Below are 18538 nucleotides of genomic sequence, written 5' to 3'. Positions count from 1 at the left end.
CTAAAAAGATGATTAACAAAGAACATAGCAATATTTGTCTCATTCAAAGGTGTATTTTCAGTGCCTGCCACATGGGAAGTGCTCAGAAAGAATTTATTAAGTGAAAACAAGGCAGTACAGAATGCTACAGCCAAAAGAATTACATGCTATTTGAGAAGGTAAAGAATTTTCAGTTCGAGAGGTGAAGGCAGGTCTATATCTCTGTAGTTCTAAGGCTCTCAGGGCAGCCAAGACTCAAGCTCGAGTATTTCTTCAGTGGTTAGGAGGATGTGTGCAGGTGCGCGGAACCTTCTTACCAGCAAAGGTAAGAAGTAAAATTGTTATACAACACTGAAGTAGTAAATAAAGAACAGTTCCTGAAGGTTAGTGGAAGAAAAGATGGGAGAAGACAGGGATGAAAGTTTGTAAAGTCCTGAGAAGAAATTTGGTATTCATGCTTGACATAAAGGGTGATACAGTTCATGCTTGACATAAGAATGATACAATTTTCAGGAAGATTAATCTAAGGGGAGTAACATGGTTAGACTTTAGAAAGCAAGAGCCTTATTTCTTGAAGAAGTCTCCCATCTAAATCAAAACCCTTTAGGTTCCTTCACCTTTTAAGTCTTACAGTACTTGCCTGCATTATATAATTTAACTCCTAACTATATCCTCTCACAATATAAATTCTTATTTTCATGGGTGTTAATCTAGTTAATCTAGTCTCTTCAACCAAAGAATATGATGTGATCATCATAGACCTGTTTCTTCCTAAGAAATCAGCAAAGCACTGGGCCCTTGAAACTTTATTTCTGGGAGACTTTTTGCATTTGTGCAAAACCCAGTTACCAAAAAGACAACAATCTAAATGCAAAACACAACACATACTGTGAGTAGCTAAGCTACTGTAAGAACAATAGTAAGTCCCTTTGGATGGCACTTTTTAAAGTTTCATTCGATAGTGGGATCCCATAACTAATAATGCTGTTATCATTCAGCATATGTTTTCAGTGCTTCCTGCTTTATATAAGTATTTCATCATCTCATTTACTTTTCTTTCTCAACTAAGCATTGCTCTCAGTGGTCAGCACATATATTCATTTCTCAATCACATTATCTTTTCTGCACTGAAGCCTCTCCAATCTTTTTATCTATTAACTTCATTGAGAACCATTGTTATGGCATAATTAAATTCTAATAAATGGTGCTGCTGTAACTTCTCTACATAATTCTTTAACACATTCTAAATGTTTCCTGTGGTTTAGCACCCTTCAAGTAAAACTGATTCAAATAAAAACATTTGTTACAGAAATAATGCAAATCCACCAAAGCATTTACAAAATGAAACATCATCATGCATTAGTACCCAGGGGTTACATCTAAATTCTAAAACTTGCCAAACTCTCCAAAAGTTTGGATTTTTTTTTTATCTTCAACCCTTTGACCCTTTACTTTCATATATTCTCAAAGTTAAATTTCATTCTTTAAAATAAAATCTGTTCATGTTAACATTCACATCAACCATTAAAACTTTCCCAAAAAGAGCTTCAGAAAGTGCACATACACAAATCAAACGGGTATTTACTTCATTCCTAAACAAGTATTTTCACTCATAAAATATTTTTTCAGGTCAGAATTTATATGTAAGAAGAAAAAAATAAGACAACAGAAGATAAAGAGATAAAGATAAAACTCAAAAAGAAATACTCCAGAACATGATTATTTCTTATTGCATTAGAATCTCTCACTGATGCTTTTGAAATACAAACGACTTTTTTTCCAGAGTTGGGGAACTCCATAATGTACTACTCTATTCTCCCACCACTCCTTAATGGTACCTAACACTGCTGAGATTTTAGAGATGAATCATCAAAACAGCAGAGGAAGGCAAAAACGGCAATATATACCTTACAAGGACTACAAGGTAACAGAGATTAAGTCTTACAATTCGGATGGAGAGAGAGACATGGACAGTTCAGCTTTTTCCACTTCCTCATCTCAGAAAACACCAAAATAAATGTGGATGTGAGGCTACAGCACGTTTACAAAGCCCCTGGTACCAGTGAAGCCTCAGACCTAGTGGCGCTAGGGCACTCTATTACACTCAGCCGGCCACGTGGCTGTCACAATCAGAAGGAAGACAAGAGAAACAGCACAAACTAAGCTGGAAACAAATAACCTCCCTCCTCCCTCCACCTCGGAGTTGGGGTAGAAGAAAGACTGTGCCGTTTCTTCGCACGCTAAGACTTTTTTTCCTCCTGTAAGGTGAAAACGAAGTACTGGAGCTGCTTTAAAGAGCCTCTAAAGCTGAAATCGGGTCCAAGAAGATCCCGAGAGTGCACCCCACTGAATTCGCTACGCTCATTCCCGCGAGCTAAGGTGGGAACAGAGGCATTTTGCAGAGGAGTAAAAGAGGTGGAGTTGAGTAAGTGGAGGTCGGTGGGCTACGCACAGGGGCCGCTTTTCCGACTCCCACCGTCCTCCCGGGTTTCAGACTCGCTGCTGCTGCGGTGGGGCGAACCCAGCAGGCGGAGGGCCTCGAATACGCCCCCACGACCTCTCACCCTCCCAGAGACAAGACAGAAAGGCAGAAGTAACCACGGGCCCGAGAGAGGCGGCGAACAGGAAGTGTCCATATTGCAGCGCAGAAAAACCCTAACTCGCACCCCTACCAAGACAGCCACCCGGCGAGGCCCCCAGGGCGCTGGAGGAGGGGCCAGAGGGTGCCGGGGTCGGCCACCCCCACATCCAGGAGCCGCCCCTGTGCCCCCAACGCCCGGCAGCCGCGGGGCTTGAAGTTCACTCCAGGCAGCGTCCGGCGCCTCCCTGGGCACTAGTTGGCGGGGCCCAGCCAGGCCGCCTGGGGCCGGACCAGGACTCCACGCCCCGCACGTCTCGCTCCACTTCGAGGCGGGGGAGGGGGTGCTGCACACACTCCCGAGGGGCTTGGGGCACTTCCTCTAACAGCAGATTCGCACTGAGTTGAGCTCTAAGCGTCCTCGGGGCCACCTCCGAGCCTTGTCGGAGAGCCGGCACCCCTCCCCGCGGATTCCGCCGCGCGGCACCCACTCCGGAGTAGTCATTACCTCTCACAGAAAACTCCTAACTCCTCACGGGGCCGCGCTCCCCTTAGTTCGACACCCCCCGGGAGCCCACACAGGACCCAAGCCCGCGCAGGGGAGACCCCCGTGCTGGCGCCAATTCCTCACAGGACAAAAATGTCCGGGCGCGTCACGGGACAGCCGCCTCCGCGCCCCACGCCGGCCGCCGGCCGCACGCGCTGCCTCCGCGCCCGGGAGCTGTGCCGCGGGCTGGGGCGGGGAGCGCGGCCGCCCGGCAGCGCCGGCCCAGGAAGGCGCCACTCTGCACGGGACTCACCGTCTGCTCGGCCGCCGCAGCGGGGAGGCGAGGGACGGGCAGGGGAAGACACAATATGGCAGAGCACCGCAGCTGCTCCCGGCGGCTTCCAGCAGCCGCCTCCGGGAAGACGCGGCGAAGAGCAGGCAGCGGCAGCTGCGGTGGCGGCCGCGGCAGCACCACATCCCCCTCCTGCCCGCTTCCTCCCCCTCCCTGCACCCTCCCCCGCTGCCATGGCAACGCGGCGCCAAGGAGATTAGCCCCGCCCCTCCCTCTGGTCTCCGCCTCTCGCGACCCCTCGGGAGGGGGCTCGGTCCGCCCCTCGGTGTCCCCTCCCACCTCCTACCTAAGGGCCGGCCCGGGACCTTCTCGCAAGCTGTTCTGAACTGCTGGTGGGAAGGAAGGGAGATGCAGTGTCCGGAAGGGCGGGGTTCGCACGGAAGGCAGGGCGGAGACGTTGTGGGCCAGTGCCGGTTTCGGGCTGAGGAGGGGCTGGGAAGGCGGGAAAAATGGAAAGGCCTCGCCTGTCCGGGAAGGACCTATAGGAGTGCGGCGGGGCGCGGCGCGGCCCCTGAGTGGCCGAGATGGCGCGGGGGCGGGGCTAGGGTGGCCTCCCCGGCGGGTCGGCCCGCGAAGCCTGGTGCTGGGACTGCACCGAAGACCCCCAACAGCCCGAGCTTCCGTGGGTTTCCCCAAGAGCTTTCCGCCATTGGCCAGGCTTTGAAAGCGCTGTAGGAACGGTAAAGCATTAATGTGAACTAAAAGTAGTGTTACACTCGCTTGACTGAAATTTTAAGTGAAAACTGAGCTCAGCGTGTTTGTGGTGAAAAAAAAAGTACTTTGGAATCAGATTCAAAATTTAATAAGCATAGCATTTATTGAGCCCTCAGTAAGTGGTAGGGACTGAGCTAAATTCTTTACCTGCGTTGTAATAACCATAATGCTAAGAGAAGCGTTGCCAGATAAAACACAGGAGTGTCCAATTAAATCAGAATTTTGGTTAAATGCAGAATCATTGCTTTAATAGGAGAATGTTCCATTTGGGGATACACTTCCTGGTTTGTTTTGGTTTTTGCTAAATCTGCAAACTCTATCCTAACTCTTACAAATTCCCACTTTACAGATAAGGAATCCATGACTTAGAAAAATAACCTGACAAATATAAGGTAAGTGGCAGAACTTAGGCTCCATTTTACCAAAATTATGATCCTGATCACTAAATTTCTGAATATTTATATCCACATCTTCAAAAACTAGAGTAGCCATACCTATCTCACAAATGTGCTGAATGGATTGAAAGAAAAGGTAAAGAGACCTGCATAGTGACTGATGGATAGGAACTTTACATTCTTCCGGAACAATGAATGTTAACTGAATATTCACTGTGTGCCAGGCTGTGAGTATAAAGTGAGCTGATTATGAAACAAGCTGCCTACTGACAATAAAACAAGTCAGGCTGTGAGGGTGACAGAGACACACAAGAATTATAGGCATCAGAATGTACAAAAACAAAAATGGAAGTGTCCTGCCCTCATTCCACAGAGGAGAATGCTGTGTCTATATGATTGTCCAAAATCACCTGCCAGTTCCATTTGTTTCTCATTACACTGTCTTGAAAGGCCTCATAACTGCATTTAGAGTAAGAGGCCACAAAGCAAATATATAATAAGCTTCAATTAAAGCAAAAGTTGCTTCATTTTCTCCCTTCAGAGCAATCACTGTTGCCCCCTCAAGTGGACAAACTGAAGGAAGTTCCTAGAGGAAGAATGTAGTAGAAAGGGAGCAGAGTAAAGAAGGGAAGATTAAGAGGAGGTGGCTTCTGGAGAGCCATAGGCTCCTCATAGCTTAGTCTTGTTTTACCTCTGCTGGCCATGGTGATCACTAATAAAATATAGGTCTTCATCTCCTTACAGATTATTGTAATAGCATCTTATTTGGTATATTGAACTTTAGTTTCTGTTTTTCCTTCTGATCAATTTTAAACTCAGGTGACCAAACAGTCCTGCTCAACTCTAGAAGAATCACAGAATTTGAGATCTGGAATTAATATATACTTTAAAGACATGTCATCTAGGAGCCCAGTTTATCATAGATGCAAAAACAAATCCAGAACAGTTATATAACTTGTTCAAGGTCAAATAATGAATGTACTGCATTGGCATCCACTAAGAAATCTCTGCTGGTCCTTTCTACTGACTGATTCAGTAAAGAGGCTAGGAACATTTAAATAATCTCTGTGGATAAGGCTCAGGTCCCTTAGGAAATCTGTTATACTTAGTTTAGAGTCCAGGGACACTTGTATACTTAAAGGCTAAAGGACTTTGAACACCTATCAAGGAAAAGCTCTGATTAAAACTAATGATGATTTAGAGTGAGTAGCTTTTCCTAGGAGTTTACAAGAGTAAGAAGGCTATGAAACCACAGTTTAACTCTTTATGAAAAAGAGGATCCTGGCATTTACGATCTCTCGTGAAGTTTGTATTCTTCATTCTCCAAAATACTTTAAAAGAACATATTCAGTAATAAACTTTCCTAGAAGACAAATGCATTAGAAAAATATATTGTGTGAAATACCCTCATATTTAGGCTGAAAAGTGATAGGAGCTCAAATATAGATATTTACATTTTAAATGTCTTTATCATTGTATTACATATATTTAACAAAGACTCTTCGATCATGACTTGGTGATTCTAAAAATAACCAGTTTACCAATAAGGAATGTAGGCTTCAAGCCCCTTGAGGTCAATGACCATATCTTTTTCATTTTTATAGTCTAATTTCTTGGAACAGTTTTTGGGACAGAGGTGATGGTCAATAATATTTGTTGATAGAAGAAGTAAGTTTTCTCAAATTCCAAGATACCAGGACTAGGATACAACAGTCCTAGGTACTGGTCTGCCCGTTGGGCTAAAAAAATGGAATTGTGAATGAAAGTCTAATTTTTTTTTCCTTTGAGGATCTTTTTCAATGTACTTCCTAAGAGCAACTACCTGTATTCGATAGTACCTACATTTCTTTTTTTTTTAATTTTATTTATTGATTGATTTTTTAAAGATTTTATTTATCTGAGAGAGCGGGTGAGCAAGAGAGAGCACAAACCAGGGAGGGGGGTGGAGAGGCAGAGGGAGAGGGAGAAGCAGACTACCTGCTGAGCAGGGATACCCAACCCCGGGTTCTATCCCAGGACTCTGGGATCATGACCTGAACTGAAGACAGACACTTTACTAACTGAACCACCCAGGTGCCCCAGTACCTATATTTCTATAGGCCCTGTTATTGGCAGTAATTTGGACCAATTCTCCTACTAAGGACACTAGAAAAAATTAAATATAAAAATATAAAAAAATATCAGCTTGAAGGTATTAGAGAGCTAACAAGATAGAAATTATAGTCCATTACCTGGGGGTTGATGGAAGCCCAGGGAATCCACTTATCCATTCCATAGAAAGTTGCCGAGAGTATGAACAGGAATGGGGGATAGCGATTTGAGTTCAAGATGTGCAAAGGGGGAAGGAGGATGACTCTGTTGAAGCCCCCTTGCTTTGTACAAGGAATACAATACAGTACAATACAAATGGTTATATCCTAGAAGTAAAGGGGAGACATCTCCATTTCAAATCATCTCAACCCTGAGATTGGATTAGGGTAATTCCTTTAAGCTAATGCCACCAAGCTCTTGGCAGAAGCAAACCAAAATTTTCTCTGGAGTAAAGTAATACCATTCTAGGCCTCAAATTATTTGTACCGCTTTGCAAAAACTGTCTAGCACACAATGAAAAATAATCAGTCACACAAAGAAACAAACAAAAAACCAACAGAAACAACAAGGAACAAAAACAGAGCAAAAGGAATTCAGATGGTGAAATTATCACGCACAGATTTTAAAATAACAATGCTTTCTATGTATAAGTAAATAAACCTAAGATTAAAAATTTAGATAGATAATTAGAAACTTGAAAAAAAAATAAAATGAAAATTTTAGAACCAAAAAATTCACTAACTGAAAATAAGAACTCAGTGTTGGGTATAACAGCATATGAAACACAGATAAAGATAGAATTTGTGAACTAGAAGATAAATGAGAAGAAACTATGCAGAATGAGACATAAGAAAAAGGATGGAAAATACAGAACACAGGGAAAGCACATAGAAGACATAGTGATAAAGTTTGATATGCATGTAGTTGGAATTCTGGAAGGAAAGGAAAAATAGTATTGGACAGAAATAATATTTGAATTAATGAATCCCCAGCAGGATATATATATATATATATTTTTTTTTTCTAATCCGTACAGTTGACACGTAGCTACATCATGAAAAAAATGCTAAAATCCAAAGGCAAAGAGAAAAATCTTAAGAAGAACTAGAGAAAATAAGAGTTGATCTTTAAAGAAACAATAGACTTGGAACTGACTTTTTAATAGAATAGTCTGAAGCCAGAAAATGACGGCACAAAAACTTTAAAAGACTGAAAGCAAATATTTTAAGAGTGAAAGTGAAATTAAGAAATCTTCAAACAAACTAAATAGAGTGTTTGTCACCAGCAGATTCACATGCATTCTTTAGGCAGAGGAAAATGATCCTGGTTATAATAATGTCAGAGATACATGAGGAAATTAAGATCAATTAAAATGATAAATATGTGGGGGGCACCTGGGTGGCACAGCGGTTGGGCGTCTGCCTTCGGCTCAGGGCGTGATCCCGGCGTTATGGGATCGAGCCCCACATCAGGCTCCTCCGCTATGAGCCTGCTTCTTCCTCTCCCACTCCCCCTGCTTGTGTTCCCTCTCTCGCTGGCTGTCTCTATCTCTGTCAAATAAATAAATAAAATCTTTAAAAAAAAAAAAAGATAAATATGTGGGTAAATCTAAATGAATTTTGGTTGTGACTATATTATCCAATAATAGTAATGTCTTTCATATTTAAAAATATATAACAATGGTATATAAGTTAGGAGAGGGTGAATGGAATCAAGTTCTAAAATCTGTTCATTGTCTAAGAGGATGGAAAAAAGTTACAATTAATAGTAGACTCTGTTAAGTCAAGAATGCATCTTGTAATCTCTAGAATAATCACTGAGAGAATAGTAAAAGACTGTTTTTTTCCTAGAGAGAGAGAGCACGAGCAGGGGAAGGGACAGAGAGAGAGGGAAAGAATCTCACACAGACTCTGCACTGAGCGCAGAGTCAGACACAGGGCTCAGTCTCACAACCCTGAGATCATGACCTGAGCCGAAACCAAGGGTCCAATGCTTAATCCACTGAGTCACCCACGTGCCCCAAGACTATGGTTATTAGTCAAGGTTCTGCAGAGGAACAGAACCAACAGGATGTATACACACACACACACACACACACAAAGGAAGAGACTGTTTTTTAAGGAATTGGCTCAACTGGTTGTGGAGGCTTGGTAAGTTCAAAATCTGCAGGATAGGCTGGCAGGCTGACCTAGGGAAGAGTTGCAGTTCAAGATCAAAGGCATTCTGCTGGTAGAATTCTTTCTTGTTCGGGAAAGGTCAATCATTGTTCTAGTAAGGCCTTCGACTGATTGAATGAGGCCCACTCACATTATGGAGGGTAGTCTTCTCTACACTAAGTCCCCCAATTAAACTGTAGATTTCATCCAAGAGCAGCTTCACAGAAACATCTAGAATAATGTTTGAACAAGTATCTGGACACTGTGGTATAGCCAAATTGACACATAAAATTAACCATCATATTATGCAGTTTCCAATCAAAAAGGGGGAGAAAGGGAATGGAGTAATCGAAAGTAATCAATCTAGAGGTGCCTGGGTGGCCCAGTTAGTTAGGTATCCAACTTGATTTTGGCTCAAGTCATGATCTCAGGTTCCTATGATCAAGCCCTGCCTCAGTTTTCGTGCTCAATGGGGAGTCTGCTTGAGATTCTCTCTGCCCTTCTTACCCCTTGAGCTCTCTTTTTCTCTCTCAAACAAACAAATAAAAAAATAAAATATTTTTAAAAAGAAATCAATCTTAATGAAAGATAGGAAAAATATGAGGACATACAACAGGTAAGACAAATAGAAAGTACTTAATAAGATGATAGATTTAAACCCAAATACATCACTAATTACCTTAAGTGATTACAGATCCTAATTTAATGAAAAAGATTGTTTTGGTTATCTATTGCTATTTAACAATCTACCCTCAAATTTAGTAACTTCAAATAACAACCATTTTATTATATTTCATGATTCTGTGGGTCAGGGATTTGGATAGGACACAAAGGGAATGGTTCATCTCATCTCTGGGTGATGTCTGCTAGGGCTGAAACATCCCAGATAGCTGCTTTACTCTCCTGTCTGGCACCTCAGCTAGGATAGCCCCAATGGCTGGAGGTTAGCTGGACCAGCTTCACTGAGATTATATGTACGGGGCCTTGGTTCTCACTGTTGATTGAGTTCTTTGGTTTTTGTGTAAGTAGTTCATGACTTCTTCCTCTCCATTTGGCCTCTCCACGTAGTCTCTCCAGGGGAATAGGCAGACTTCTTACAAACAAGCTCAAGGCTTCCAAAAGGATTAGGCTTGAAAGTAGCATATGGTCACTTCTGCCACGTTCTACTGGATAAAGCAAATTACAGGCCATCCCAGAGTCAAGGGGAGGGAACTGTGGAAGGGTGTAAATATTAGTGGGTATGATAAATCTGGGCCCACCAATTCATGTTAACCAGCGAGTGTAGATTGTCATACTGAACAAAAAAATCAAAACCCAACTGTATGCTGTTTAGAAGGGATATATCTAGAACATTAAAATGCAGGAAGGTTGAAAGAAAAGAGATGGAAAAAACTAAACCATGAAATATTTGAAAAGAAAGCTCAAATAACTATATTAATATCAAAGTAAGTAAACTCTAACACAAAAAGCACTACTAGAGACAAAGGGAAATTCTTCATAATGATAAAGATTTAGTTTGCCAGGAAGATTAAAAAAATCTAAATTGTATTCCATTAATAACATAACCTCATAGCACATAAAGCAAAAATTACAGAAGTATAAGGAGGAATAAAAAGATAACAATTTTAGTGCAAGATATTAACATATTCCGCTACTGATAAAATAGGTAGACAAAATATTCGGTGAGAATGTAGGTTTGAACAACAATTAGCAAAGTTGACTATAAAGGCATATTGAGTACTTTTCTATAGTCCTTACATATGAATAAATTTTTCAATTTGTATTATTTCTGTTTTGGCTCATGAAGCTGGAAGGGAAAACTGAGGATCCGGAGCCCTCAGGGTGGTTAGAACCTATCCTTCTATATTTATCACTGGATAACTTTACCTCTGTTAAGTTCTTACTATGTACCAGGCCCTGTACATGGCAGAGATAAAAGTTGTAGTTACAACTACAGACAAGCAAATCAGAAAATACAATGTGGCATTGTAACTGCAATGATAAAGCTTTACATAAGAGCAGTGGGAACCAAGTCCTAATTCAGCCACAGGAGATAAAGTCTGAGCAAAGTTTGCAGAAAGAAAAGAATATGGAGGAGAAGTGGCAATGTGGGGGTGGGGAATGGAACCACACCTAGCAAAGCATGACTGTTCAAGTCAGAGAACTGTCAGTCATTTGGAATGTCTGGAGTATAAAAGGTTGCTCGAGTTAGGGGTTATCTGGTTGCAAGAAACAGAAACTCATGCCAGCTGGCTAAAGTAAAGGAGGAACGAATGTAAAAATAGGCAGGGATTATGTGAGACAAAACTGTGGGAAGCACAGCCAACATATAAGAACCCTCCTTCCCCCTTTCTCTCTCTCATCTTCTGGTCTCTAATCTGACCTTTTCTTTGTACGTCTGCTTCATTTCCTCTGCAGACAGGCTTCTCTGCTTACTTGTCCACTTGCATGCTACTATGGCTGTCCCAAATAGCGGCCCCTGCTCTCCATCTCTGGCCTCCACCCAGTTTGCCCAACTTTCCTGCTTAGCAACCCACAGTTATTACTTAACCCTGTTTCCCAGTCCCAGTTCCAAATTCCCAGGAGCTGTACAATCTGACTGGTCCAGTTTCAACATGCATGTAGATCAGGGGTCAGCAAACTTATGGCCTTGTGGGGTGGAAGGGAAGTTGGCAAATCTGGCCTGCCTTCTGCTTTTGTAAATAAAGTTTTAATGGAACACAGCCACACACATTCATTTACGTGTTGTCTTTGGCTGCTTTGACGTCACAAGAAAGAGTTGAAGAGTTGCAACAGAGAACCTATGGACCACAGAGCTGAAAATATTTACTATCTAGACCTTTACAGAAAAAGATTGCTGACCCCTGCATTGGATAGTTGGATGTGGAGACATAGGGCTGTGTAGGGGCTCAGGGAGAGACAGCTCCAGGAATTGAAGCTTTGAGAAATGGATAACCCCTTCCCCCTCTTTGCAGAAAAATGATAATGGGGGGGGGGGGAAGGCAGCTGAGGAAGAATTTTGAGAAAGGAAATGTTTGAAGGCTCTAACACAGGAAAGAAAATAATCAGTCTCAAGTATGTGCTAAATTTTTCACACAAAGAGTGGAAGAGTGCAAGACAGTTACTCCTTAATCTGGAGAAGTTCATTAAGATGCTAAATTTAGAAGAAAGTGTCACCATAACTACCTTTAAATTACTCACTTGTGGCAAATTTCCCAGACCCTCCATAGATAGCTCTTGCTGAGATGAACTGGCTGAGGCACCATATTCACGGTATGTCGAAAGATTTTTAAATGCATGTCCAAAAGGTTCAGTATTTACCTTCCAAAAGAGGAAGAGAAGAGAGGCATTGAGAGAATGAGACAGTTGGAAAGACAAAGGCCGACAAAGACTTGGGGAGTAGGAAGAGACAAAGTCTAGAATTTACCATTTTGGTAAACTAAGATCATTCCGAGGAAAATACGCAGTCTTTTCGGTTGAGTAGAAAAATGGTTAGAGTGTTTAAAGCTCTAGAGATCATTCTAGTCCTTGCTATATTCAAAGTATAGTCCGAGCACACTCAGCAGCATCGGCATCACCAGGAGTTTATTAGAAATGCAGAATCCCAGGCCCTACCCCAGACTCACTAAATAAGAATCTGCATTTTTAAAACTCCTGCAGGCGATTCATGTACACACTAAAGCATAAGGAGCACTTAATTAGGATAGCAGTTTTCAGATTATTCAAAGTAGAACAATGAGGTTTTGCTTTCTTTGAATGAAACCTTACATGGAACCCAACTGTATGAAACAGATCAGAGTGGACCTGCTTTGGTTCAAAATGGGCTGATACTGAAAGGCAGAGAAAGGCTGGGAAAGCCCAGGCATTTTCATCCAGTGTTCCTCCAGGAACACAGTTCGAAAACCACTGATCTAATGGCTTGAGCAGAACTATTATCAGAATCTTTAGGGCCAGCCTCTGTCAAATTCCTAGGCACTCTCTCTCTTTTTTTAAAGATTTATTTATTTATTTATTGAGAGAGAGAAATGGAGTGTGCAGGGTTGGGGGGGTGTAGGGGAGGGGCAGAAGGAAAGAGAATCTCAAAAATCTCAGGCAGACTCCACACTGAGCGCAGACTTCATTGCCAGGCTCCATCTCATGACCCTGAGATCATGACCTGAGCTGGAGGCAAGAGTCAGAAGCAAGTGACTGAGCCACCCAGGTGCCCCTCCCAGGCTCTCTTTTCTACCTCATTGAGAACTTCTACAATGAATCCCTAATAGTGATAGGGTATATCCTGCCTTGAGAGAGTTGAATTTTTTTTAAAGATTTTATTTATTTATTAGAGAGTGAGAGAGAATGTAAGCAGGGGGAGCAGCAGGCAGAGGGAGAAGCAGGCTCCCCACTGAGCAAGGAGCCCGATGCAGGGATCCCAGGACCCTGGGATCATGACCTGAGCCAAAGGCAGACGCCCAACCGACTGAACCACCCAAAAATCCCAAGAGTTGAAATTTTTAAAGACCTGGAAATCACCGATCTAGGTCCCTTCTCTCAAAGATGGGGAAACTAAGGCTTAGAATGTAACCAATAAAACTCAATTAAAACATAGGCACCTTTAAAACTATACTGATCAATCACAAAAGAGGCTGCTATAGATTGAATATTGCCCCTCCCCCATTCATATGTGATTAGGTCATGTGACGGGAGCTATACGGACTGGGATGCGTGCCTTCATGAAAGAGACCCCGTGGAACTCCCATGCCCCTTCCATCATGGTATGTTACAGTGAGAAGATGACTGGCCGTGAACTGGGAATTGAATTCTCACCAGACACCAAATGGTGGGACTTCCCAGAGTCTAGAATTGTGAGAAGTAGATATTTGTTGTTTATAAGCCACCCAGTCTTCTGTATTGTGTTATAGCAGCCCGAATAGACTAAAACAGAGGGAAACCTAAGCTTCAGTAATTCTTGGGGACAAAAAAAGTGCTAAAATTCCATATCTCTTCCCTGGTCCCTCCCTTCTTAGCAGTCAGGTGGGGAGACAATTTGTACAGTTTTTAAAAGCTGTAGGCTTAGACTCAGGTTAGAATCCTGGCTCTGCTACTTACTAGCCCTGGCAAAATATTTCAACATTTCTTAACCTCTTTGTATCTAAAATGAAGAGAGCAATTCCAGCCTTCGAGGGGTGCTACGAGGCTAATGTATGTGAAACAAGGAGCACATGACCTGGTGAAGAGTAAGTGTTCAGTAAATGTCAGTTGCCCTTGTTATTTTTTAAATGAACGACAACTAAAAGTCAACCTATTTCAATTTTAGGAATTGCTCAAAAGGGTTGCATAAGAGAAGCTAGAGAAGTCAGTTTCCTTTTCCACTGCTAGAAGAATAAAACAAATTATATCTATAGCAGTTGGCTATCTAGTAAATAAAATTTACTCAGAATTAAATACTGCAGTTGTAAAACTGACTTTTGATAAATGAGGTAATTGTTTAGGGAAGGCAGTATTAAAGAGATTCCAAATTATATTGTAGCAAATACAAATTTTTGTTCCCAGTAGTGTTGCATTTAGAGTTAGGCATTTTTAGTAACAGTGGTCAATTGCTTCACTCTGTCTCTTTGATTGTGCAAGCCCCAAACCTTGAAGTCACCTTTGGCTCCTCTCTTTCTCTTTAAAATATGTCTAGAATCTGACCCCTTCTCCCCACCTCTACTGCCACCACCCTGCTCAAAGCCACAGTCCTCTCTCACCTGAATGACTTTAATGCTTACTAAGTCCCTGCTTCTCCTCTTGCGCCTAGGCAGTATTTCATTACCACAGCAGCAGGAGTGAGCCTCTTAAAATCTGTCAGTTCGTGTAATGCCTCAACTCAAAACTACTCCGTGGCTTCCTCATTTCACTCAGAATAATGCCAAAGTCCTTATAATAGCCCACCACGTTTTACATGATCTAACCCTACCACCACCACCATTGGCCTTCGTGCTCTTTCTTGACAGTGCCAGGCACACCCAGCCCTGTGACCTTTGCTTTCTGCCTGGAATGTTCTTCTTCCAGATATCTGCTTAGCTAACTCTCTCACTTCCTTTAAATCTGTGGTTAAATTTTACTTTCACAATGAGGCTTGCCTTGACCTCCCTATTTAATACTGCAAATTGTCCCCAACCATGTCCCAAGAATTTTAATCCCCTTTTCCTACTGTACCTTATCTTTCCCGTAGCAATCATCATCTTCCCACACACTAGATAGCTTATTTATTATGTTTTCATTAAGTCTGGCTCCCTGACTAAAATGTAAGCTTCGCAAAGACAAGTCTTCCTTCTGTCCTCTGATATATTATAATTATCTAGAACACTGCTTGGAGTATAGCATACAGTCAAAAAATATTTGTTGAATTAACTTATTAGTTTTGTGATTATTAGTTTTGTGTGTTTGTTGCACTGTCTTATTTGGACAAAGAATAAACAAATGGACAATAATTTAACAAAGCCAATGATTACATCAGTTGGGGGTTTTCCATTTTCTTTCGGCTTCTCTTTGTTTTCAATTTCTTCTTCACGCTATGCTGAAACCCCCAAATGTCCTGAATACAACTCTACTTTAAGCTGATGTGCACATTTCCTCACCTAGGAATCAGTGCTGCCCATGTTGCCCTTTCCACCCTCCTTCTAGTCCTCAGCCGTACCCAATCTGTTCATAGAGCACAAATTCTATGTCAAAATAGCCATTATTTTTGGGACTGCCTGGTCTTACATATTGGCTAAGAGGCCCCCATTCTCAGGCCAATAGTTCAGGTTGGGACTGATGCCGTAAAGAAGGGAGAAACTGGTAGTGGTGCACAGATGAAGATTTGGAAGTTGGCTCATCTAGGGGAAAATGATGAATTTGTGCTATTCCTACCCCCATGGGACAAGAAAAAGAAGACAAATCGGAGGATGGCATTAATAAAGTTGTGTGCTCTTCACTGTGGTTTATGAAATCCTCCCTTGGCTCCTTTACAAAATATTTAGCAGGATCTATATCGCCTATAAATATTTGATGGATGGATTTTCTTTTGAAGGGATCTGAATATGTTCTGGTTCCTGCTTCAGCGTTGACATGGGGCAAAAGTGGAGGCTTTCCATGGCAGGGCTATACAAGAAACATTTTAGGTGTGGAGATTGCAGTCTTCTGGCGTTGCCCGTCTGCCATGGGATAGGGTGATGGGCCATGCAAAGGAAAGTTGACTTCCTGCCCCTGCCAGGGCACAGCATGTAGGCCCACAGATGGGGAGAGGTGACGCTGGCAGCTGGGGGATGGTGAGTGCACACAGTCATGGGATGGAGCCCTGAGGTGCCTATGAGGAGCTGCCCTTATCTTGAAGGTATCCCTGTGCAAGACATTAAGTAATGAATTAAAAACACCAAGAGGAGTTGAGAGAGAGGAGAAGAAGAAGGAAAAATATTTTATAGTTTAGTATCTTTAGCATTGCAGTGCATTGGCACTTCTTCTGCTTTTTGAGCAAGGTGCCATATTTTCATATTTCACTGGGCCCTACAAGTAATGTGGTCAGTCCTATCTGTAGGCATTCTACTTCTTTTTCCTTTCCAAGTAACAGACTGTAACATCTGAGTGGTGATGTGTCTTCCATTAGTGAAAATAAGCCAATTTTTACAACATATAGTATTATTAATCTTCAATTACCTTTGATGGGTTTAGCAAAGGGGAAACAATTTTTTCCTATACCCATAAGAATCACTCTATCATTAAATTCACTTTATTTTATGATTTAAAATGAATAAGCAGGGAAGAAAATTTAGTACTTGTCAGTAAAATTCCATTTTAAATTGCAGTAATTTCTTTTCTGAATGTTCTTGATATCCAGCAATCATGATATAAAATGTTGCTTATGTATAGATATTATATTACATAGGAGAATATATTTTCAGTTCCGTGGCAGTCAAGTCTTCTAAGAATAAAATAAGCATTAAAAATAATTGAAACTTTGAAATATGCATTTCTTACTGATATGATTGCTGTCTCTTCTCCTGTTAGGGAAGTGGTATTGCTTGATAGAAAGAACCCAGAATTCTGAATTAGAAGAATAAAATAGGCAAATTATTTAATCTTTCTAGCTCCCAATTTTATCTTTGTTAAATAAAGACCTTCAATGAAGTAGAAAATCTCTCAGTTTTCTTCCAGCCCTGGAGCTTAATGACATTTGAATCATGCTTTAAACACATACATACATACTCTATTTTTTTTTAATGAAAACTACTATTAAACTATCTTTAATAACTATGGGTCTTGGAACATGTTTGTATGAAAGTAATAGAAACCTACTGAATTTGCTCAAGTAAAAATTCTTTTTTCCTTTTTAAAAAAGATTTTATTTATTTATTTGAGAAAGAGGGCATGGGGAGCGGCAGAAGGAGAAGGAGAAGTAGACTCCCCACTGAGCAGGGAGCACGATGAGGGGCTCTATCCCAGGACTCCGGAATCATGGGCAGATGCTTAACTGACTGAGCCAGCCAGGCACCCCTAATATGTTATTTTAAAAGGAGTTGCATTATAAAAATACTTTCACAGTCCACAAAAGATCAGAGAACGACTAAGCCATGGGAAAGACAGGAATCAATACATTTCAAGACTCTCAGTATCAAGATTTTAAAGATCTTTGCTCTAGTGCTCTACCATTAATGTGCCTCAGCTACCAAAGTACTGAGATAGAAGACCTAATTTGCTGAAATGGCTTGTTTCTTCTTGGTCAGAGGTCTACCTTTGATCCAATCAACTGTGGCTTGGGAGAATACATATGTGATAAAAACAGGGAGGCCAGACTACTCAGTAAGGATTTGTTCAAAGTTTACACACTGTACAAGTAATAGCTAGATACAATGTACAATTCAGCTAATGATGATGCCACTTTGAACAAGTCTGAACTACCATTGGACTTATTTTCTCATAAGCAGATACTGCATTTCATATTCTTTTGGAAAATATCTTCAGAACTTTAAGAGAAAAAAATGCCAACCTTAATTCAGTTAATCTAGCAAATGAATTTTCCCCTTCTATTTACTTCAGTGTCTGTGTTGCCACTTGATAGAGGAATGTATTGAACCTCACTCATTGCTGCTCTGTACTGGGCTTCTACTCTAGCCAGGTCCATAGAATCCTTTCCCAAACCAATTAAGAAGCTCAAATGCCAGGGCACCTGGGTGGTTTAGTCAGTTAAATATTTGTCTTTGGCTCAGATCTTGACCCCAGGGTCCTGGGATTGAGTCCCACATGGGGGGGGGGGGGTCCCTGTTCAGACTCCCTGCTTCTCCCTCTCCCTCTGCTGCTCCCCCTGTTTGTGCTTTCTCACTCTCTTTCTGTCAAATAAATAAAATCTTTGAATAAAAAAAAAAGAAGCTCAAATGCCACATGTTCATAACAAACATGATAGAACGAATGTGTTCTTTTTATATTTATCACATTATTTTAAAAATAAATTGTGTATCAAAGATGCAAATCATTGATTCCATCCATCCTCCCCTCTAAAAGATTCTGACTTGCCTCCATCACAACAGAGCCCTTCTGGCCTATTTGTACTATGTGACCTCACCCCTCCCCCAGACTGAGGCAAGTAAGCCATAGGTAGACACTTAGCTTGCCCAAGATGATGCACCCCATTGCACGGCTAAATCAATCAAATTTTCCTTTTTGAACATTTGAAAGAGGAGACACAGAAACCGAGGGAGTGGGCAGCTACATCACTTTTATAGGGGGAGTTGGAGAGAGTGACTGCCCTGTTCTCACCCTTGCTTTTCCTTGTATTCTGTAAGATTATTA

General features: G+C 41.6%; 1 protein-coding gene across 6 annotated transcripts in view; it reads right to left on the bottom strand.

The window, feature by feature from the left end:
* The window catches only part of FOXN2 (forkhead box N2), a 62593-nt gene extending 58779 nt beyond the window's left edge, over positions 1-3814 (bottom strand). For 2 of the 6 annotated variants that reach the window (XM_026486268.4, XM_057308949.1), the window contains exon 1: positions 2652-3058. The gene's annotated coding sequence lies outside the window, so the exon portion shown is untranslated. The other 4 variants (XM_026486276.4, XM_026486259.4, XM_048222501.2 and 1 more) reach the window with 4 other exon arrangements.
* Positions 3815-18538: the final 14724 nt, after the last annotated feature.

Source organism: Ursus arctos, unplaced genomic scaffold (assembly GCF_023065955.2).
Source record: "Ursus arctos isolate Adak ecotype North America unplaced genomic scaffold, UrsArc2.0 scaffold_8, whole genome shotgun sequence".
In the NCBI taxonomy this organism is placed as follows: domain Eukaryota; kingdom Metazoa; phylum Chordata; class Mammalia; order Carnivora; family Ursidae; genus Ursus; species Ursus arctos.
Note: the sequence above shows the minus strand (reverse complement) of the source record. Positions and strands in the feature narration are given on the sequence as shown.